General features: G+C 43.6%; 1 protein-coding gene across 4 annotated transcripts in view; it reads left to right on the top strand.

Moving 5' to 3' along the window:
* Positions 1 to 23,370, top strand: part of LOC126355024 (fibronectin type III domain-containing protein 5) — a 1,528,277-nt gene that overhangs the window by 670,118 nt on the left and 834,789 nt on the right. For 2 of the 4 annotated variants that reach the window (XM_050005170.1, XM_050005168.1), the window contains exon 1: positions 2,820 to 2,993. The exons of the other annotated variants lie outside the window; for them this stretch is intronic. The gene's annotated coding sequence lies outside the window, so the exon portion shown is untranslated. Of the gene's footprint in view, positions 1 to 2,819; positions 2,994 to 23,370 lie in introns of those variants that run through there. 4 annotated transcript variants of the gene reach the window in all.

Raw genomic sequence — 23,370 nt, 5'->3', positions numbered from 1 at the left:
TAGTGCTACTGAATTTCACTTTTTATTACTCTTTAAGCCAGTTTTAATACTGATTTATTTTTCTTGTTGCTGCACATTAGCTCATATTAGTTGTAATGTTGCATTTTCTGTGGTTATTTAGATTTTTGCTGCTTGCTTTGCCGATTTGCATTTTTTGTCATTGCTGTTTTCGTTAATTGTTTTGTGCTGCTGCATTGCCTAGTCCCTTAGTTTAGTATCTGAGCTTAGTAGATTTAAGTTAGCTTAAGAGAGGTAGATTATATAAGAAAATGAGTTGCGATGAATTGGAAGAAATGCATTGAGAAGTTTTACGAAAAAAGTACAGAAAGAAGGTATAGATAGCACTTTTTGAAATAATGAAGAACGAAGGAAGATCTCCAAGAAGTAAAGATAGTTTTGCTTGCAAGATACTGCAGTAAAACAAACCCTGTCCTTTCCCTATTCCGCTACGTGTTTGTGTACTCTTATACATTTGTGTTCTTCCTGTCTTTATGTATTTATCTGATGAGAGTTACATTGTAGAATTTTTCTGGTAATATGTTATTTACTTTGTAAAGATGTTTCGCCATTATTTTTTCTGTTATGTTACTCATATGTGAAGGTGATGGTTCAAAGGTTATTCTGATCTTTTTGTATGTACTTATGTCATAATTCCTGTAACACTGATGTATATGTTTATTTCTATTCTTTTGTAAAGCCCCTATTACTACAAATGTTATCTTTATCTTTATATTACTTAATGATGTATTTTGTACCTTTGTTATTGTATTCTTATGTTATAAAATTGTAATTGACACCAGTTCATCAAGTTAAGTAACTTGTAAGTTACATTTCAGTGCACCCGTTTCTGGTGGTCATAGTATATGGACAATATGTGAGAAGTGGGGACTGATAGTGTTTGCACTGGATGTCATAAACTGCTATATACATTATGACTTTTCAACACTATTTAGGTAAATACATTGTTTGTTCTCTATCAAAATCTTTCATTTGCTAACTATGCATATCAGTAGTTAGTGTCTTCAGTAGTTTGGTTCTTTTATTTAGCTGGCAGTAGTGGCGCTCGCTGTATTGCAGTAGTTCGAGTAACGAAGTTTTTGGTGAGGTCAGTGATTTGTGAGAGGTGTCGGTTAATGTTAGTCGGGCCATTCTTTTGTAGGGATTTTTGAAAGTCAGATTGCATTGCGCTAAAATTATTGTGTGTCAGTTTAAGCACAGTCATGTATAATTGTTCTAAGGGGACGTTACATATGTAAACAAAAATACCATGGGTATAGCATATGTGTGATGCTCAACACTGTCATTCGGAATATCATGAAGTGTTCCATAGTAATTTATTTAGAGAATGTGTGTTGTGTGGAATTCAACAAGATATACATTGACCCAGAAAGTCACTTGAATGTAGAAAATAAATTACCATCTACTGGAACGCAAGTAATTTGCGTCATATATAAGTAAATGGAAGCAATTTAGCGTATTGTAATTAATGAAACAACTTATAAAGTATCAGTACGTATTCTAATGGTGTAAGTCAAAACGTGTGTATCATTGAAAATACTGGCGCCCTGAAGATGGTCATGGTAGCCCAAAATTTGTCGTGGCACTAAAACAGACATTTAAATATTAATTGTGGTTCGTTGTGTCATTTATAAACCATCTAAAAACAACTATTGTGATTCTGTTCAAGTTGCAGATAATCTTTCGCTCCCCGTGTTTTAGCTTTGATTATTTCTACATTTCAAAGGTTATTGTTTTCTCAGTCAACGTTACCAAAACCACTTTTTTATGCCTACATGCATGGTAAATGTATGTTACTGATTCTTGCGGCTTTATTCTAAACGATGTCTTAGTGAGTATTGACTACAGATTTGTATATTCCTCTGGAATCCAAAGCGATCTCCTCCTTGCTCGATTCTGCCAAGCGTTCCATCCTTCTGTAGACAATACACGTTAATACTTAGCAAGCATGAGTCACTAAACAGGCAGTTTGGTAACACATCTGTCAGCAGCTGTCTTCTTCGATAGTGAGTTTATGGCATTCTCACTGAAGTCTGAGGGTGATTCGTGTATGTTATATATCTTAAATAACACATGAAACTTTGTTGTCATGATGACTCTCTCGAGTACCTTAAAACTCTAGGGGAATGTCGTCTACTCCAGATGCGTTGTTTCGACGTACATCTTCCAGTACTCTGTTAAATTATTATCACAGAATTGCATCACCCATAGTAAGTTGATCCAGTTCCTCCCTACTCTGTAATATACAGCGTTCGAATTTATTTTCTTTATGTGGCCCAACTGTGTATTCCTCGCTGCCTTACCATTTGAGCTTTATCATTTCTTCTGAAACCATTTCTATCTTTCCACCTCGCATTAGCTGCCAGTCTGGTTTTATGATCGTCTGTATTCCATTTCGTCTGTTTACTCTCCTAGTTTCTTTTGTTATTGTTTCTTTGTCATCACTAAAATCCACTCATACGGGAAATTGACGTCTTTCACGTCTTTGAAGGTCCACACGCCGTCGAGAACTTCCGTAGTGACTGACACTATTTTCTGGCTGGTGCGTGCCAGACTCGACACGAGCTGTTAGCCGCCGAATCGTAAATCCCTCGCCTGGTCTGGGAGCGGAACAAAGCCAGCCACCAGTCACACTCTTTGTGCGATCGCTCTATGTCGAGGCCGCGCCGATCCAAACGCCGGGCGCGGAAAGCAAAGCCCACCGGCCTGGGCTGGGCGCTCCCTTCCCCTCCTCCCCCTTCTCACACCCTCCTCCCTCCCGCCCCCCACCAACACACCGGCAGGTCGCCGCGGCGGCCGTCAGTTGAGCCCGAGCCGCCCCGGGCGTCGGTCATTGGCAGCGCACGGCGTCCACAGTCTCCCGCTCCCCGCCACCTGTCCCTACACACCTGTCGAGCGGGCCGCTCTACCTCCAGGGGAACTAGCGCAGCTATGAAGCTCCGTCCGTCTTCTTAGCTACTACCATCGTCACGCAAGTAAGTCCCTCTCCTGAATCCGATTTAAAACAATATACACTGGCATCACTCTGGCGTCACTGCTTTAGCGTTTTTTTTTTTTTTCCCGAATGACTCAACGAAGACTTCACGGTCTTTTGCTTATGTATGTCTACGTATTTACGCGTTTATCCTTGCCGGATTAGAGCCCGTCACTTACAATGGACCAAACATCCACAAAGTAAACATAGATATTTACGAAAACGATTTTTATGTGACTCCCCATCTTTAGTTATATTGTGATCGATTTTGAGTTTTTTAACCTCATTATTAGATGTAACTCTTCAGAGGAAAGATGCACTGTAAACCAAAGCAATTTAGGCACAATTATATTATATAATGTGTATGTGGCAACTAATTTATTGACCGCTTTTGATAGTGATATTAACTGTCATACATTAATATCAGGAATATACATAAATTACAGTACCAACTAATAAGGCACATCCATACACTGATATTATTTGACTTGAGTGTTTCCTAATGACACATACTTCGTACTTTGTTCATGCATCAACTTAACGAAACTTTCGAGATGAGGGTGCATGTGGTCATCCCGCGTCGAGTGTTTTTGCATCAGAAAAAAAGTCACCGCAGTATCGCTAATGAGTTAAGTGCTATAAAACAAGGTAGCACTCTTCTAAGAAAGGCACAAACTTAAAATTGTAGTCCCGGCGGAGGTTAGAATCCTCCCTCGGTCATCGGTGTGTGTCTTTTTGTCCTTAGGATAATTTAGGTTAAGTAGTGTGTAAGTTTAGGGTCTAATGACCTTAGCAGTTAAGTTCCATAAGATTTCACACACATTTGAAAAATTTTTTAACTTAAAATTGGTTCTCAATCAACTATAAGTCACCATGGGGAACATTATAAGGCTAAAATGTTGGAAACTCTTACATAACAACTCGTCGTAGCAAAATGCAAACAGCGTTATTTACCGTACGGTTTAAGTCACAGACACGGCACTCATAGGAGTCTGCGTCTGCTGGAGACACGCGTGAGAGGGAATCTCTGCTACCGTTGTGTACTATGTGAAATGAATCATCATAATGTGACATGAGAAGGGACAAGACTCTAAAACTGAAATATTTTCTATATAAATAAGTTGGTCCGTTTCGCCAAGCGTCACGCCGCAAGAACAAAATTTTATAAGGTGGACAAAAAAGAACTTATTATATCCCAGATTACTGATAGTTATCAACTCAGTATTTGTTGTAGGTGGACTCTGTAACTAATGAAAACTCTGTTCGCCAAATTTCGTTGTGTTAGTGTGTTTGGGACGGGGGCGGGGGGGGGGGGGGGGGGGTGAGGGAGAATACTAGTGCGGTAGAGTGCTCCCTCTCGTTCCCTCATGGCTTTTGCGGACGTCTGTGAGCATTTTATAGTTACTCAAACCAATCCGGAACTATTTTGTTTTGTACATCATTCTCACATCTGTTTAGAAGCAGGTCTTTAAAAGTACGGAACTGTTATGAACTTCGAATGCAACTCATAATGGCAGCGTTCGTTATAGAGACTTGCAGTATTTAGTTCGAAGTATCGAGAAAATATTACAGCTCACATAACATACGCAATGTAGTTGTGTATTGTGCTAGTTTAATTTATGTCTGTTGTGAAGAGATTCAGCTGATGATGTGCTCGATGCCTTGCTGTCGGTCGTCGTATAACAAGTACGTACAACAAAATGAAAAAAACATTTAACTGAACTCTCAGGCAATTTATTTTCCTAATTAATCATACGACTGTGTTGAGCTATAGCCCCATGAACGTCAGAAAGTTTAAATGAACATAATCTAGCTACAGAATTGATGAAAATGTAAGTGAATGCAAAATAGATTTTCATCACAATATATATTGTAATTGCTTTTAAAGAAAAGGACAAGAGTGAGACAGATAAGAAGCGAGAAAAGGATTTGTCCCTTAAGCAAGAAAATTAACAGTATGGACTATGGATTTTACCTGTCAATCTGACATGTAAATGTGTAAGAGGCACGAAGTAAGCCATATGCTAACTTTTATGAAGCAGGGAGATAGAACGTATCTGATTTTGTTCCACTGGCGAGTGTTTCAACCCGGAACGACGAGGCCTTTAGTTATGTTTTATGAGACAGGACTCTAAGGAACTCAAATATAACGATAGAATGTCTCGTGATTGTTTCTGAAGTGGGAACGCCATGCTTGGGAACACACATTTAGGGCTGTTGCAGCAGACGAACTGAGGTAGTAAACAAAGTGCCTAAAAATGTTTACGCCTCAGGACTAGTCACAGAAAACTGATTCTCTCTGTATGTTCACACCTATGTCACACAGGAGCTACGGGTGCTAACAAGACGCGGGAAGTTGCATGCTTCTTGACCTAGCTCACTGCACGGTAGTCGAACATGCTCCAGATTAGGCCCTCAACGATTTACGCCCTGATCTCTGTGAAGGAAAACTTTGTTTTTGCAAAACATGAAAGGACACATAGTCACCTCTTCCGATCGCACACGTTGCTGCGGAGTTTCAATATTAAAAAAGTCCGCAGTGATATACAATTAGCATTTACGAAAAGATACTTCACTTTGTGACATCCTCAGTCGATGTCTATTTATTTCCTCCAAATATATAAATGATAGAAAGTGTCTGTGTTCAATATGGGGCACGAGGCTGTTGCTACTGTTTATGTCTAGTTGTATCTTACATTCAAAATTCATTTCGTTTCTCTGTAGCTGTTTAGCAGTTTCAAGCACAGATTTATATCAATACAACATCCCGTCAGCCATACTCGGGTAATACACTCCTAGAAATTGAAATAAGAACACCGTGAATTCATTGTCCCAGGAAGGGGAAACTTTATTGACACATTCCTGGGGTCAGATACATCACATGATCACACTGACAGAACCACAGGCACATAGACACAGGCAACAGAGCATGCACAATGTCGGCACTAGTACAGTGTATATCCACCTTTCGCAGCAAAGCAGGCTGCTATTCTCCCTTGGAGACGATCGTAGAGATGCTGGATGTAGTCCTGTGGAACGGCTTGCCATGCCATTTCCACCTGGCGCCTCAGTTGGAGCAGCGTTCGTGCTGGACGTGCAGACCGCGGGAGGCGACGCTTCATCCGGTCCCAAACGTGCTCAATGGGGGACAGATCCGGAGATCTTACTGGCCAGGGTAGTTGACTTATAGAGCACGTTGGGTGGCACGGGATACATGCGGACGTGCATTGTCCTGTTGGAACAGTAAGTTCCCTTGCCGGTCTAGGAATGGTAGAACGATGGGTTCGATGACGGTTTGGATGTACCGTGCACTATTCAGTGTCCCCTCGACGATCACCAGAGGTGTACGGCCAGTGTAGGAGATCGCTCCCCACACCATGATACCGGGTGTTGGCCCTGTGTGCCTCGGTCGTATGCAGTCCTGATTGTGGCGCTCACCTGCACGGCGCCAAACACGCATACGACCATCATTGTCACCAAGGCAGAAGCGACTCTCATCGCTGAAGACGACAGGTCTCCATTCGTCCCTCCATTCACGCCTGTCGCGACACCACTGGAGGCGGGCTGCACGATGTTGAGGCGTGAGCGGAAGACGGCCTAACGGTGAGCGGGACCGTAGCCCAGCTTCATGGAGACGGTTGCGAATGGTCCTCGCCGATACCCTAGGAGCAACAGTGTCCCTAATTTGCTGGGAAGTGGCGGTGCGGTCCCCTACGGCACTGCGTAGGATCCTACGGTCTTGGCGTGCAGCCGTGCGTCACTGCGGTCCGGTCCCAGGTCGACGGGCACGTGCACCTTCCGCCGACCACTGGCGACAACATCGATGTACTGTGGAGACCTCACGCCCCACGTGTTGAGCAATTCGGCGGTACGTTCACCCGGCCTCCCGCATGCCTACTATACGCCCTCGCTCAAAGTCCGTCAACTGCACATACGGTTCACGTCCACGCTGTCGTGACATGCTACCAGTGTTAAAGACTGCGATGTAGCTCCGTATGCCACGGCAAACTGGCTGACACTGACGGCGGCGGTACTCAAATGCTGCGCAGCTAGCGCCATTCGCCGGCCAACACCGCGGTTCCTGGTGTGTCCGCTGTGCCGTGCGTGTGATCATTGCTTGTACAGCCCTCTCGCAGTGTCCGGAGCAAGTATGGTGGGTCTGACATACCGGTGTCAATGTGTTCTTTTTTCGATTTCCAGGAGTGTATATCTATCGGAAATTAGGATTAAATAAAAGCACATATGCACACGCGCACACTGGACCAAGAGACGTCAACAGTGAGAGTTACTGTTTTAGCTGACAGCAACTTGGATTTTCGTATTGCACCTTTCCTCTATCTTGACGATTGGTGGATGTGTGAATCACTTAAATTTTCATGATAGCGAAAAATATTTCATCGTAATACGTTAGCGAATACAACAGTCGTATTTCACACAGACGAACTCTGTTACTCATACATTATGCAGGCTCGGATACAGTTTAAAAATCCAAGATGACTGAAAAGCATCGGGAGTACAAGAGTAAACAATTTCAAAACTCTGAACTGCGTAGGTTGCAAATTGCTGTAGAAACAACACTAGTTAGAGTTTTTATTGTTTCCTTCCTCGGTGAATATTTGCAGACAACAAGGGTGGTTTTGTTTCGTCACAGAAAAGCAACGCAACTATACAGTACAGATAAATTATAATTGTATATGCTAGTCTTGCTATTTATTCATGTTTGGTACTCAAATCTTTTGTATAAATACCTAGCCCACGGTGAGACTGAATGCTGCGTAACGCCGTTGCAGACACGTCAACTATATAAGGAAGGAATACAAAAGGAGCAAAGGCGAGGGGGAAGTCACTCTAGCGACGACACGGGCTATCAGTGGTGGAATCCACTGAAATAAGTGACATTTACATAGGGAAGGTTACTATCGCCCTTCGCCAGGGAACGGACATCTCGGAAACAGCGAAGCTGATTGGTTGCTTCCGTGTTGCTGTCGTGAGCACATCTGGTCACACATACCTGCGGAAACACACCAAGGATCTGTGAAATCAATGCTACGGAAAACCGGTTCAGTAATGAGCTACAGATGTGGCACAACATTCTATTAAGCAGCTGGCCACGTCATTTTGGCTTATCAGTATGTATTGTTTTTAGGTGCATTACAATAAAATTATCAGTTGACGATTTTCTTTGAATAGCAAATAAGGGAATGGAAGGACCTAGGAAGGGGCAGTGAACCTGGTGTAGGCTGCTTCTTCACACTCAATTTGTATGCTTATTTCGATTTGAGGGGAAACAAATGTCTTACCTATACATTTATGATCTTCGTGGAGTAATATAACGGAGAACTGTTGACTTTCTACGTAATGAACTGTCCGTACTATACAGAGAAAAAGCTTTCGAGGTAATATTATGTGCCGATAAATCTTCTTTAGGCGCACATGTTCATTATAAAGCTGATAAGCAACGCCAACAACAGCTTCATTATCAAACTAAATGGAAGGCCACCATAACTGCGTGTTATCCGAGCGGATTTTATGGTGTCTAGCGGTAGTGGCGTGGCAGGTGCTAGATCATAACTTAGACGAAACTGCTATCTTCCGTCATGACACATCCTTACCTGTGCGTGTTTCTGTCGGACAGTTGACTTAAATGGCCTTCTTACTGTACACTTGCCTTTTCTTTCATTTTTAGTAGTTCTGTTTTTATGTACTGTTGAATATATTACAAAATTCATAGGCTGTTCTATTTTTCATGTAGTCTTTGCTCATCTTATAACAGATAGTGGTATGATTTTCCCATTTTTATACGACTCCTGATGACAGTAATTATTTTTTTTTTATTTTATCGCTTTTCATTAGCGGTGCTTATACTTATGTGCACACGAAATAACCAAATTATTATTTATGCAGTATTTCAATGAATTTTATTACTTGCACTAAAATTTACAGACTGCTACTTAAATAGCTTACTTAGTTTACGTCGAAACGTTTTATTTAAGTAAATATAATTTACGATACCTGCAAACCGTATACACGTTAAAATTCAACCCTGCTAATAGTTGATGTTTGACAAAGCTTATTTGAGAGTTCTTATACTCCTCTTTTAAGGAAACAAATGACTTGTGTGAAAACTTAATGTTCCAGAAGTGATACCACTTAAAATTTTCGTATTCCAGAATGTTCCATTGTATATATGACATTTTTTCGAGTACTGAATACCATATTTTTGTAGCCCCTATTTTTCTCTTACCTACCTTTGTGTTTGCTGAATGACATTTTCACTCTGCAGCGGAGTGTGCGCTGATATGAAATTACCTGGCAGTTTAAAACTCGAACTCGGGACCTTTGCCTTTCGCGGGGAAGTGCTCTACCATCTTTTCTTTTTTTTTTCTTTTTTTTCCCCTCATGAACCGCTGCCGGAGCAGGACGACGGGTAGGGCAGGGGTCGACACCCGAAGCCTGGCCAACCCGCCGCCACGCCCAAGCAACGTGTTCGAGTTCGAGGATCGAAAGAGCAGGAAGAGGATGTAGTGGGTTTGTCGATGAAGTTTTATTTATTTATTTAATTTCTTAGAACATTTTAATTTTTTTTAATTTTTATTTTGTATTGCATTTATAGATTTATTTTTGTTTCATTACAAAGAAAGATCCTACAACTGCCGCAGCCGTGCTTCCTTTTTCTCGTCTGTTGGGAGGGGTTCCCCTCTATTCCGTCCGTAGAGGATCAATATGCTCAGGATTCTTCTTCATTTTTAGCGTCTCATACCCAGAACGCCCCAGTCAGCAGGAGGATCTGCCAATAATGAACCTAAATAATTTCCGAAACGAGTTCTGTACTTCGGGTGGCGGCTGAAAGCTGCATGTGTCGTCACCAATAGGGACCAAAAGTCGAGTGTGCCTTTTGGAGCATCGCAAAATATGCAGTAAACGGCCATGCCTTTTAGCCAGTTAACGGCGTTCGTTCTGGTTGATGGAAAATATATGCCGTCGGGGCGCAATACATCATCAGGGGAGATAGACTCCGGCAATCGCCGCAAGAGTAACGCCAGCATGCGCTGCGTCAGTAGCCAGCACTCACTGGTCGCGGCACACGTCAGACGGTGTGCATCCGAGTCAGCGACTGAGCATGTCGGACACAAGGGGTGGTCCGTCAGATGTATGAAATGTAGCCTCTGACGAGTAGCGAACTTCCCATTCACAACCACGTACCACAATGAACGCACCGCCGTAGGTAGACAAGGCGTGTGTACCGCTCGCCACACCATGTTCCAGGCAACTTCAGGATGTCTGGGGGCGATCGTATTTAAAAGTTGCTGCTGTTGGTAGAGGCGATAATAGCTGCGCTTCCGTGTTGTCGGAATTTCTGACCGTAAGTAGCTGAAGTCAATCAAGAACTCTCTGATGTGGGTGAGTGCCGGTGAAATGTGCCCTACAGAAACCGGGGGACGCAGAGAGTGTGGTGCCACTTCCGCTATCAGGGTGCCCGTTAGAGTGGCGTGCGCAGAGGTCCATGTGCGACGCATAGTGTTGAGATAAATAGATCGCACACGGTTATATACATGAATTAAACCGATACCGCCCGCCCGCTGCGGCAGTGTCAGGGTGGCGTATCGGACTTCAAAAACCAGACCGATGCTTACGATATGTCCATATGCTGCTTGAAATGTGTCAGGCCATCGTAGCTGCCAAGGGAAGGTTATGCGCAAAATAGTTCAGTTTTGAGACAAGATAGGTGTTGGCATAACGTGTTCTGAGGAGCATATCCAAGCGACGCAGTTTGTTGTCCTGCAGCAGAGCACGTGCCTGGTGTAGGAGCCGGCGGTACGTAGCCGCCGCCGTGCGACGGACATTGCTATAGAATTGCACTCCGAAACACTTGAGTACGGGCACCTTGTCGAAGGGTACCGCCGTTGTGTGGGAAAGCCCCCCTCCGACATCCATGTATTTTGTCTTCTTCAAGTTGATGACGCTCCCAGCGACCGCCCCGTATTGGCATAGCCACTGTAGCGCCATATGCATTTCATCCTCTGATCTGACCAGGAACACCACGTCATCGGCGAATGCACCACAACGAAAGGTCACGTCCCGCAAGGAGATACCAGTTAATCGCTGCCGTAGACCATGTAAAGCTGGTTCAAGCGCTGCAGCAAATAATATACCCGACAGGGGGCACCCTTGTCGCACTGACCGTCCAACAACAATGTGACCAGACTGATAACCGTTGACCACCATGCGGGAGCGCGCTCCGTGGACCAGTCGAAGGACCACCTGTGCAGATTCCGGAGAGAGGCCCGTGTTGCAAAACTGCGCGTAAGCAGCCGTGGTCGACGCGGTCGAATGCGTGGTCAAAATCTACGGCGACAAGGGCGCCTCGTATTTTGCAGGCCGCCGTCAAAGCAATTACGTCGCGGTGTGCTCCTAACGCCGTATGAATGTTGCTGACACCACCTAAGCATGTCTGATCGGTGTGGATGGCTTTCCTGATAGCGGTGTGGAGGCGCGCGTGGAGGATGCGGGCGAAGATCTTGTAGTCGTTGTTGAGGAGTGTGAGTGGGCGAAAGTCCTGCCACCTACAACCACCATTCGGTTTCGGGACTGGGATCCAGATGCTTTCTGTGAACTCTGTGGGAAAAGTGAAATCAGGGCGGATGAGGTCTTGAAACATTTCGAGCCACTTGTCGGCCATAAGATCGTAAAAAGTGCGGTACAATTCCAGGGGTAAACCGTCCGGTCCAGGCGACTTTTTCGGTGCTCCACGTGCCAAGGCTGATATCAGCTCGTCGGATGTAATGGGCAACAGCAGACTATCATCGGGGGCCACGTCCAGAGGGGCGGGAAAATCGTGCAACAGTTCGTCATAATCACGTACATTTCGCGGATCTTCCATGTACAAGGTCCTATAATGTCTGGTGAACGTGTGCTCTATGTCCGTTTGTGTCACTGCGCGGCCGCCCTCCTCCGTGTTTACCGCCGTAATGAGCTGACGTTTGCGGTGGCGCCTCTCGCGCACAGTGTGATACACTGACGCCGTTTCGTTGGGGATACAGTCTTGCACTCGCGCGCGGATGCGGACACCTTCTAGCTGCTCTGTCCTGATGCGAAGTAGACGAGCTTTGATGAGTTGTACGGACATTTGACGTTCGGGAGACGGTGGTTGCGTCGCCAGCTCACGCTGTTTAGTAAAATTCCGATGTTGCTCTTTGCCTGTTCGATCTGCCACGCCCGTAGGCCATCAAGGTCTGTCGGAGTGCAGGTTTGACACATCCCAGCCACCACAGCAACGTGGAAGCATACATGGTCAGGCGCCTGATACATCGACGCCACGTGTCAGTGACTGCTCGCCGACACGCTTCCTCGCGAAGGAGGGAGACGTTCAGCGTCCACGGGCCTCTGCTACGTCTTGTGAGTTGTCGGGGTAAGGTGACAGTGTAGATGTACGCGAGATGGTCCGTGAAGGCCGTCAGCCAGAGTTCTGCATCACGGGTTGCTGTGCGGAGGGCACGCGAGACGTATATCCGGTCCAGACGCCTCGCAGAATGGCTGGTAATGTGCGTATATCCACTCTGGGTCCCATGATGTAAGAGCCATGTGTCGTGGAGCGCGAGGTCGTATCAATACTTGTAGAGCCGGGCATGGGACATGCGGTATCTGGTCCTCGGGCCGCAGAACACTGTTAAAATCGCCGCCCACTATGTAATGGTCCGTATTTCCTTGCAAAAGTGGGGCTACCTCCTCCGAATAGAAGACATGCCTGTCACCACGGTGCGAATTAGCGGAGGGAGCGTAGACGTTAATGAGGCGGAGTGCACCAAGTGTGAGTGCGATGCCACGCCCGTTCGGCAAGTACGTCACGTCCGTCGCGTCTATGCCATCACGGAGAAGGATGGCCGTTCCTCCTGCGCCATCACCCACGGGTAGGCTGTAGGTGGTGTAGCCATATAGGTCTAAACGCAGCTCGGGACGGACCTCCTGGAGAAGGGCAATTTCGAAGTCTGCGGCTCTGATCATGTCGTGTAACATGCGGGTCTTGACAGTGGAGTGGACACCATTTACAGTGATTGTTCCCATACGGTATGACTGAGAGATATCAAGTGGCGGAGGGAGGGTGCCGGTGCAAGCCCACAGCGATCTCACACACCACACAGTCATCCAAGTGCATGCTGTGCATTCCTGTGCCGTATGAGTCCCTGACTGGCAGAGCCCTCCGAGCTCATCCATGGGCTCTGGTGTAGATATCGATGTTTGCTGTGCATCTTCTGCCTCCATATCGTCTGCCCAATCACCAGGAGACGATTGTGATGTCATTGGTGACTGGTCGTTTTCTAAGGAGCCCACATTTTGGGAGTCGACGCAATACGCCTCGTTTTCTGGGCCACCAAATTTAGGAGAGTGTTCATTGTCTTCAGGCACCTTTTGGTGAATGGTGCCACTGGAGTCCTTGTAATTGTGGACGAAAGTCGATGTCTTCCGCCGGCTTCACATCCCTGTCCTGTTCTTTAAACGACAATCGCCTCTTCTTGTGTCACTTGGGTGATTTTTGCTTTCGGGTCCGAGATTCGACATCCGCTGGAGGGACGGGCTCGACACAGTCTCGGTCGCTAGGAATCCCTGTGTCCGATCCCGACAGTGACGGTCGCTGGGTGCCCACGACGCTGCGGTGGGCAGAGGCTGTAGGAACCTCTGCACCGTTGGGCTGCGGAGTCGTCGACGGCGCTGACTCTCCAATGGCTTGAGGAGGTAGCAGGTTTTGATCATCCATCACATCATGTTTTGTTGCCTCCACATATGTTAGCGGAAGAGAGGTCATAGTGGACCGTTGGGGAAGTTCATTGCGGGCACCTGAACGAGGCGGCGCTGCAGACACTCAGTTCTAACATGGCCCTCCTGACCACATCCCGAGCAGGTCCTCGGTTGTCCATCATATATAACAATTGCGCGGAACCTACCAACGAAAATATGTGATGGAACGTGCTTCGTAAGTTCTATGCGCACTTGTCGTACCCCGTTAAGGACAGGGTACGTTTCGAATGTGTTCCATTTTTCCTACGTGTGGTTCAGAACTCTGCCGTATGGTCGCAGCGCATCAACGACTAGGTTGTCAGCAACTTCGAACGGTAGTTCAAAGATGCGCACGGTACGTACCCCCAGACCAGCATGGTCAACTCCTACCACGCTCACATTACCGTCTGCGTGACAGAAGCGAAAGCCGTTTGCAGGTAGTTGGAGTAATCTGTCGCAGGCCGCTTCGTCAATCAGTTTGAGGTACATTGTGCTAGTTACAATAGACAGCTGAATGCCTATCAGTTCTTGTGGTTCTATGTGCATGATGTCTCGTAGAAACCGTTCAGTTTCATGGGCCTTCGGTCTCGTGTACGATGCGTTGAACATTAGTTTGGTTGTAGCTTTTCGATATGAGAACGCCATGGCGGGTCGGTACAGGTACTATAAGGCAATACAACGACGCGACCGCGCGCTAGCGGGTAAACAACAACACCTGCGGAGCACTGCCCGGCGCGCCGAGCCCGTCCGCACGGTACCGCGGCTAAAAGCCGACTGTCCATCTGAGCTACCGATGCACTACTCACGCCCGGTCCTCACAGCCTTACTTCTGCCAATATTTCGTCTCCTACCTTCCAAACTTTACAGAAGCTCTCCTGTGAACCTTGCAGAACTAGCACTCCTGAAAGAAAGGATACTGCCCAGGCATGGCTTAGCCACAGCCTGGGGGATGTTTCCAGAATGACATTTTCACTCCGCAGCGGAGTGTGCGCTGATATGAAACTTCCTGGCAGATTAAAACCGTGAAAATGTCATTCTGGAAACATCTCCCAGGCTGTGGCTATGAAATGTCTCCGCAGTATCCTTTCTTTCAGGAGTGCTAGTTCTGCAAGGTTCGCAGGAGAGCTTCTGTAAAGTTTGGAAGGTAGGAGACGAGATACTGGCAGAAGTAAAGCTGTGAGGACCGGGCGTGAGCCGTGCTTCGGTAGCTCAGATGGTAGAGCACTTGTCCGCGAAAGGCAAAGGCCCCGATTTCGAGTCTCGGTCGGACACACAGTTTTAATCTGCCAGGAAGTTTTTTTGTGTTTCCTGTTTGAACTTTTTTAGAACAATTGGGGATCAATAAATATTTGTCATTTAATGATACAGAGTTTTATGTGACTTATCTCAACGCTCTTCCACCCGTAAGACGATGTTTCAGGATCTTATGATATTTTGTTTCGTTTATCTTTCGTATTGCATGGAGATGTAAATGCACAGAGTCTGTTGAATTGTATTACATTTGAGTACATTTGGGACCTTACGAATTTGTTATCCTCCTCCCTGGGCTAAAGGCAGAATATTTCTAGAACTATATCCCCGCAACGTACACCATCCATTTTAAATTTTATTTACAGCTGGAGTGAAGCAGAGTGCGTCAAGTAGTGATCAGACATTTATATTTTGTAATAAATTGTAGCTACAATAGTAAATCCATCTCGCTGTGGAACTACGGACACGTGCCGATGGAGACGGAGTCATCTAGATGACTTCTGCTACCACACAAGGATTTTCAGATTATTATGTAGCCTACGACACAAATGGCAAAAACGTTTGCATTGGGCAGACTGGATCTACAAAATACAACCAGAAAACTTTTATGTCAACTGACTCTGGTCACGGAAGCGTATACAGTTATAAGATATAATATATTTACATACGCAGCCTGCAGCAGTATAAAGTCTACAGTGGGCATTCGAATGTCAATCTTGGTCAACTCTGGTTAACCGTATGTCTTCCGTTGTGCTTTTCCAAAGTCCATGCCACTCGGAAACTTCAGTCATCGCAGTCATATTGCGTTTGCTTACATGTTGGTCAGCTCTGATACAGAGCGTTACCAGTGTCGTCATCTCTTATGAACTCCCAGGCTAATGTAATTAAAGAGGCAAGCTTTAAAGCTATTTCTGGTGTTTCTGTTCTTGTCGGCTGAAAAAGTTTCTTTTAGCAACATATGCAATTGACCGATTGTTCCGTTTTATATTAAATGTAATATCTGAAGACGCCACAAACAATAACCATCAGACAAAATGTTGGTCACAGGCTTAAATGAGCATATTAGTCGCTTTAGCCTGCGGTAGGTGGTGTAGAACTGGTAATGTGACTCTCCACGGCAGATGTAAGCCACGGCTGAGGGCCAGTCAGTTGTATCTAATCAGCTCGCTAATATGGATCGATGTGTACAGAATGGCAGAAAGGAGCTATTGTAATGGGTCGTGCCATGTCCACACAGCGAATCAAGTTGTCCGATTTGCTGGTCTAACAAAGCGAATAGTGCACTGTTTCTGCAAGGAATGCTGTACAACTCCCGCTCATGTAACACGACGTAACAACAGTGCTCGCAAAAATAACCTAGCTAACATGGATTGAAGACGAGTCCCATGCATTGCCAATGGCAATCGGTTTCCAAAACGACCGGTAATTTGTGAAAGTAATTTGTGAAACCCTATTTCTCCAAAAAATTTAGAGAACGATGCATGAACGGAAATTAACAACTGTATAGAGTGGTAGAGGAATGGATACGAAAAAAAAAATACCTTTCATTGAATGTGTCTAAATATAATTCATACGAATTGATTAGCTAATTAAACATCAATTAGCCGAAGCTGGATACTTCAGATCGCCTGGAGAATTATCTTACAAGTATCATTTCACTGTCAAGCTCTTAAGAGATTAAGTAAGATGATGGACAGTTCATTTCAGAAAACAATGTTTTTCATGGGCACGCCAGAACATGCCGAAGCGACTATTGCACAGATGGATCTCCTCACAGATTCTCTATGATCATGAAATAATAGTTCCACTGTGGGTGGAATGACGACATTGTTATCTTTCTGCTTCTTTGACGGTAGAGAACTATCACCTAAGATGACTTGCCGCTACTGATACTTCATTTGCGCTTTTCATGTACCCATCGAATAGCTTATATATTCAGCAGATTTTCAAAAAATCATGGCTAAACTTTTTCAGATGTGATCTTGATGCTCAAAAGCAGAATTATTTATGAGTGTGTCTGATTTCTCTCCTAATTAACTTATGTTAAAACAAACATACCTTTATAAGCTTGTAAGGTCTTTATGAGAATCTTCATTCAAAATGTAAATAACAAATTACATCCGTTACATAGCTGAAATAACAAATAGTTAACATTATAAGATTACATTCGATCTCGTAGACTACTTAAGCTATTTGGAATGTAGTTATTGTAGCCTCATCGATCATTTTGGGAACTGCTAGTCTCATCCAATTTAATCAGTCCGAGCTACCTTCAGTGACTATTGCGTCATGCAAACAGTTAATAATGATGTCAAGACAACATTCATATTTATTGCTACTTAACACTTTCGATGATCAATTGCTGGCACTACGATATAGATTTCATAATACATAGTGATAAGTTACACCCGAGTTTGATAAGTGGTTTGACAAAATTTTCATATGGAACTGACATAAAAGTTTGACTAACTGACATAATTATATGTTCACTTTTTAATACCTGTCACTGGCTGACTATGGCTTTGTATGCGGTGACGGTTTATACATGGGCGTATTACAGAAGTGGTAAAATACCGGATATTACGTTTTGGATATTAACATAAAAACGGAAAAAATAGTTCAAAGATTAAATAAAGAGTGAAATAAATTCGCTTAACTAACAGCTGTATGTTAGAGAAATTTTACAATTTTTTTACAAAAATCTTTTAATGCTTAGACAGCGTTTATATAAAATAACTAAAATGAGATGAACAGCTGGTTTCGGTTAAAGTTATCATCATGGTGTAACATGCATTCCTGCAGAAAGTAATATGAATAAGGAAACAAATTCTTTCGAACACAACAAAACTGAACAAAGCTCTGCACTATATTCTTACGAGAAGTAGGTTGAACGAACCGGCTCTATCTCTAAAAATCACATCAGCCATTAGCTTGCAACTGCATAAAAAGCAATTAAAGTATTACTAATGCCCTCCACAGCTTGATCATTAGTACTGGTGTATCCAATTGGTGTTCAACCTGCGTTTTGTAAATGCATGATCTGAAGATAACTCTTACTTACAAGTCAACACAAGACATTTAACACAAAATTACACGGTCCAGGCACATTAAAGGGACAACCGCTTATGTTGGACGTCAACATGGATAACCAATCACAGACGGCAGGTGGCACAGAAGGTATATAAAGCGTGTCGGGGGTGGGTTGGGTGGAGGGGGGCGGGGGAGCGGAAAACAGTGCAGTCGTTGTCTTATTGCGGAACTGGAGCGCGATTTATCTGAAGTCCAAAAGGACATGATATTAGCCTTCGGGCAAGGGTAGAAGCATTTCCGCTACGGGTAAGTTTGTAAACTTTTGTCATGCCATTGTAACTAAAGTATACCGCTCATAGCAAAATCTACACTTACATCTATATAGTTACTCTGCGGTTCACACTTAAGTGCCTGGCAGAGGGTTCATGGAACATTTTTCATACTACTTCTCTACGATTCCACTCTCGAATAGAGCGTGGGAAAAAGGAACATCTAAATCATTCCGCTCGAGCTCTGATTTCTCTTATTTTATTATGATGATCATTTCTCCCTACGTACGTGGGTCTCAACAAAAGATTTTCGCATTCGGAAGAGAAAGTTGGTGATTTAAATTTCGTAAATAGATCTTGTCGCAAAGAAAACCGTCTTTGTTTCAGTAACAGCCACCCCAACTCACGTATCATATCAGTGACACTCTCACCCTTATTGTGCGATAACACGAAACGAGCTGTCCTTCTTTGCACCTTTTCAATGTCGTCCGTCAATCCTACCTGGTAATGACCCCACACCGCGCAGCAATATTCCAGCAGAGGACGGACAAGTGTAACGTAGGCTGGCTCTCTAGTGGGTTTGTCGCATCTTCTATGTGTTGTGCCAACAAAGCGCAGTCTTTGATCCCTTCTCCACAATGTTATCTATGTGGTCTTTCCAGTTTAAGTTGCTTGTAATTGTAATTCCTAGGTATTTAGTCGAAATGACAGCCCTTAGATTTGTGCGATTTATCGTATACCCAAAATTTATCGGATATCTTTTAGTACCCATGTGAATGATCTCGCACGTTTCTTTGTTTAGTGCCAATTGCCACTTTTCGCACCATACAGAAATTCTCTCTAGAACTTTTTTTAATTGGAATTGATCGCCTGATGATTTTACTAGACGGTAAATTACAGCGTCATCTGCAAACAATCTAAGGGGGCAGCTCAGGTTATCACCTAGATTATTTATGTAAATCAGGAACATCAGAGGGTCTATGAAAGTACCTTGCGGAACGCCAGATATCACTTCTGTTCTACTCAATAATTTACCGTCTATCACTACGAACTGTGACCTCTCTGAGAGGAAATCACAAATCTCAGTCACACAACTGAGACGATACTCCATATACACGCAATCTGATTAACAGTCGCTTGTGAGGAATGGTATCAAAAGCCTTCTGGATTTCTAGGAATATGGAATCGATCTGAGATCCCTTGTCAACAGCTCTCATTACTTCATGGGAATAAAGAGCTAGCTGCGTTGCACAAGAACGACATTTTCTTAATCCGTGTTGGTCATGTATCAATAAGTCATGACGCTATCCAAAATCGGCGTCGAGACAAATTTTTGCACCACGGGGCGTAGAGGACAGGGGTGAACAACGGCTGCGGAGATGTGTAGACGTACGGGCGAATAGACGCGTATCTCTTGAACAACCGACGCTCCCGATGAACCAAGGGGCTATCAACAGTGTCTCCAAAACAACCGTTCAGTGAACGTTGCTGCATATGAGCCTGCGCACCAGGTGTCCGGTTGATCAACTCGTGCTGACTGCTGTCTATCGTCGACGAAAGCTGGAACTTCCACGCTGGTACCGCAACCACACGTCCATTCAGTGGCGACAGGTTGTCTTGTCTGATGAATCACGCTTGATGCTCTGGCGGACTGAAAGCAAACACCGTGCAACAATCGTCGGAGGGGTCCAGACCGAAGAAGGAAGCTTTGTGGTCTGGCAAACATTTCGTGACATTCCCTGGGTGTTCTCATCATTCTGGAGGGTATAATGAATCAACCCAAGTATGCACCTATCCTTGGGGGAAAAAGTCCACCTCTGCACGTAGTTCATTTTTCCTCGGCACGGTACATCTACTAGCAGGTCGATATACAGGGCATAACATCCCGTCTGAGTCCTGCGATCATTTTTATGTTAATAGTTGGCAACCAATGCTGTACAATCGCAATAAAGTCATGAGACGTTCAACTGACTCCTTTACTAGAACATTTTACGCGTTTCTGAATTACACCCATCTTCAGACTTCACAAATTTCAACTTCTTCCTAACCAACTAGGCATAAAGCCTTGAAAATTCGAAGAACGTGTCGAATAACATATGACTGTCATACGTTATTCGACACCTTATTTGAGTTGTCAAGGCTGAATACCTGGTTGGTTAAGAAGGAGTAGAAGTTTGTTATGTCTGAAGGTGGGTGTAGTGCCGAAACGCGTAACATGTTAAGGAGTCAATTGAACATCTCATGACTTTATCGCTATTGTGCAGCATTGGTTGCCAACTATTTACTAGCAGGTCATTGCAACGTATCACAAAGCTCACAGTGTACAAGCGGGGTTTGTAAAAACACGAGGATCAGTTTACCGTACTCGTCACCAAGCTCCCCGAATTTAGATCCAACCGAGAATCTACTGGACCACCTCTATCGGACTGTTTGCCTCATGGATCCCCAACCGAGAACTCTAACGCAGCTGGTCACGGAGCTGGCTGTACTTTCCTGTCGGTACCTTCCAGGACCACAGACACTCTTCCTGCACGTCTCATAACCGCTATGAGAAAGGTGGTTGTTCAGAATTTTGACAGTTGGTCAAATTAATGTGGATGTACAGTGTATCTCACAAGCAACTTGTTTCAGAAGATTCTGCTTCTAGTACTGTCTACTTCCAACTGTCTCAGTTTACGGTCGTTTGTTATGATAACTCCTATAAGCTATATGTGCAAGATAATACCCATATTACAGTTAATTATATGTAACATCACGTTCACAGTTTATTATATGTAGCATCATGTTCATTAAGTGAAGCAGGAATGAATTGTTTTGCTTCAAAATTCTATATTTTTGGCTGAGTAGGTTTTAAATCTCATCAGGTGCCGATATGTTGCTCAGAGTATTGGATAATAAAATGCAGACCATCACATTTCGTTCACACAAGAACGTTTACTGTCTATTTAAGAATGGTAAAACTGAAATAGGCAGTTATATTAGTATTGGCCTCCTGGATTCTGACTATATAATAAAATAAAAAATTCTTCACTGTAGATTATGGAACGTAATGTGTTGCCGATTAGCGAACAAAAAAAGCGTTTTAGGAAAAGTGGTTCGACTGTGCAGTATTTACGATACAACAGCATTATAAATAGAGAGAATACAATAGACAACTCTTCATTTTGTGTAGGTTAGGAAAATGCTTTCTGTGAGGTAGAATAAAATGAGGAGTACCATGGAAGATAGGGTCTATCCAAGGTGTTTCACAAAGGCAACTAAAATATTGTATGAAAATATTAAGATATTGCTAGATTCGTGAAAATATTACAGAAATCATATTCGCTTATATAGGAGTAAGACGAACGTGTTGCATCTTATTAATCCTTAATATTTGCATAATTGTTTTAGAAGACGAAGAAATAAATTTCATAAAGGACTCTTATCATAACAAGCACTCTCTACTCAGATTATTTCCACACACAGTTGACACCGTATTAATCGCTGAAAATGAAACAAAATCTTGCAAAAGATACATTTACATGATAATATTTAATGGGACACGAGTGGTAGCGTGGCCCACAGCCACGTCATCAGGTGTACATAGTAATTTAAGTCATTAAAGTCATCGATGTAGGAACGAAGGGAGACCCAACTTTCAGTGAGAAAACGGCATTGCCCGTCAAATGCAGATAATCAGAAAAGGAGCATAATGTCGTTTTGCCATTGAAAGCTCGGTCTTCCTTCTTTCCTACATCGACGTCTTTAGCGACTTAAAGTATAATATGCTCTCGAGGATGTGGTGAAAGTCCACGAATCCGTTCGTGTCCAATTTAAGATTGTCGTACAGCTATTAGCGACGTTCTATTAGCAAAATGTACTTCCACAGCTGCGGATGCCGCGTGTTGTTTGTAGTGAGACCATAGATTTTGAATGTCTATTGAGCTCTATCAGAAAATAAAAGTGTGGAGCCAGTACTAGTTAGTCATCATTGTACCAAAATCATGTTGTAGTTTTATTAATTTCCATTTGTTTATGCAGACTTTATTTAAAGTACGTGAAGAGAAAAAGATAAAAAAAGTCTTCAAAGCAAAGCATTTTTTGGAGCAGAACTAACCAGATCAATAGATGTAGCCACAACTGAGTTAAAAATGCACAGTAAATTTCTGATATCTTTGAGGAGAAATAATTTGGCAGTTAGTATGGGTATGATATGCGACTTGGTGCTTTTTGAATTTGTACCAATAACTTCGACCCAGTGCAGGCTCATCATGAAATGAAAATGTTAGAGAATAAATGTGCTCTGTACCACGTGCAGCCAGGCGCTAGGGTTGTGATGGATTCAATGTGTTTTGATGTTCTTAAGAAATTATTCTGATAATGATCCTAGGTACAAAAATTGCCACTTTAAATCACAGTTTCAGTTCGTCATCCAGATAGATACTACGAATATTTTTAGAGATATTTGCCTGCACCCAAGATTTTTATGAAATCAAAAGTCGAGAGACTGCGTGGAAGAATTATAAAAATCCAGTGAGCAGTTCGCAGAAGGAGATGAAAATGAAATTTTTTAAACATAATTACTGTTCCTACGCTCTCACACGAAAGTGAAAGTTGGGTCCTTCCTAAGAAGAAAATAGAATCCAAGGGGAAGAAACGAGATTTGTCAAAAGAAGGACAGACTGAATTACAAATTAAACAATCAGAGAACAGCCTCAAAGATAGCGTCATTGAATTAATTGACGATAACCATGTTGCTTGATAATGAAGGATTATCCATGTTATCTCAACTCCTGTTAGCTGAGTCCTTTTATTTATTAGTTCAATCATTTTACAAGTTATTGGTTTATTGAGACCAGTTTATTTATTTTCCCGGTATTAATACATAACCCATAAACAAAGCAGAATTCGTCGACAGCAGAACACTGAAGGAAAACCTATAACGAGAATAAGAAAGTCCACCCTCAATGGAGGCTCGAAATCCAATACGCAAAAGGACGTGACTGATAGTAGTTCATGCAACGGACTTTAGCAGACAGAATCACAGCTGTCGGCCTGACTCCGTTGGTGGGGGCG

Source organism: Schistocerca gregaria, chromosome 3, assembly GCF_023897955.1.
Source record: "Schistocerca gregaria isolate iqSchGreg1 chromosome 3, iqSchGreg1.2, whole genome shotgun sequence".
Classification (NCBI taxonomy): Eukaryota; Metazoa; Arthropoda; class Insecta; order Orthoptera; family Acrididae; genus Schistocerca; species Schistocerca gregaria.
The sequence above is the reverse complement of the archived record's forward strand: the minus strand, read 5'-3'. Positions and strand labels throughout refer to the sequence as shown.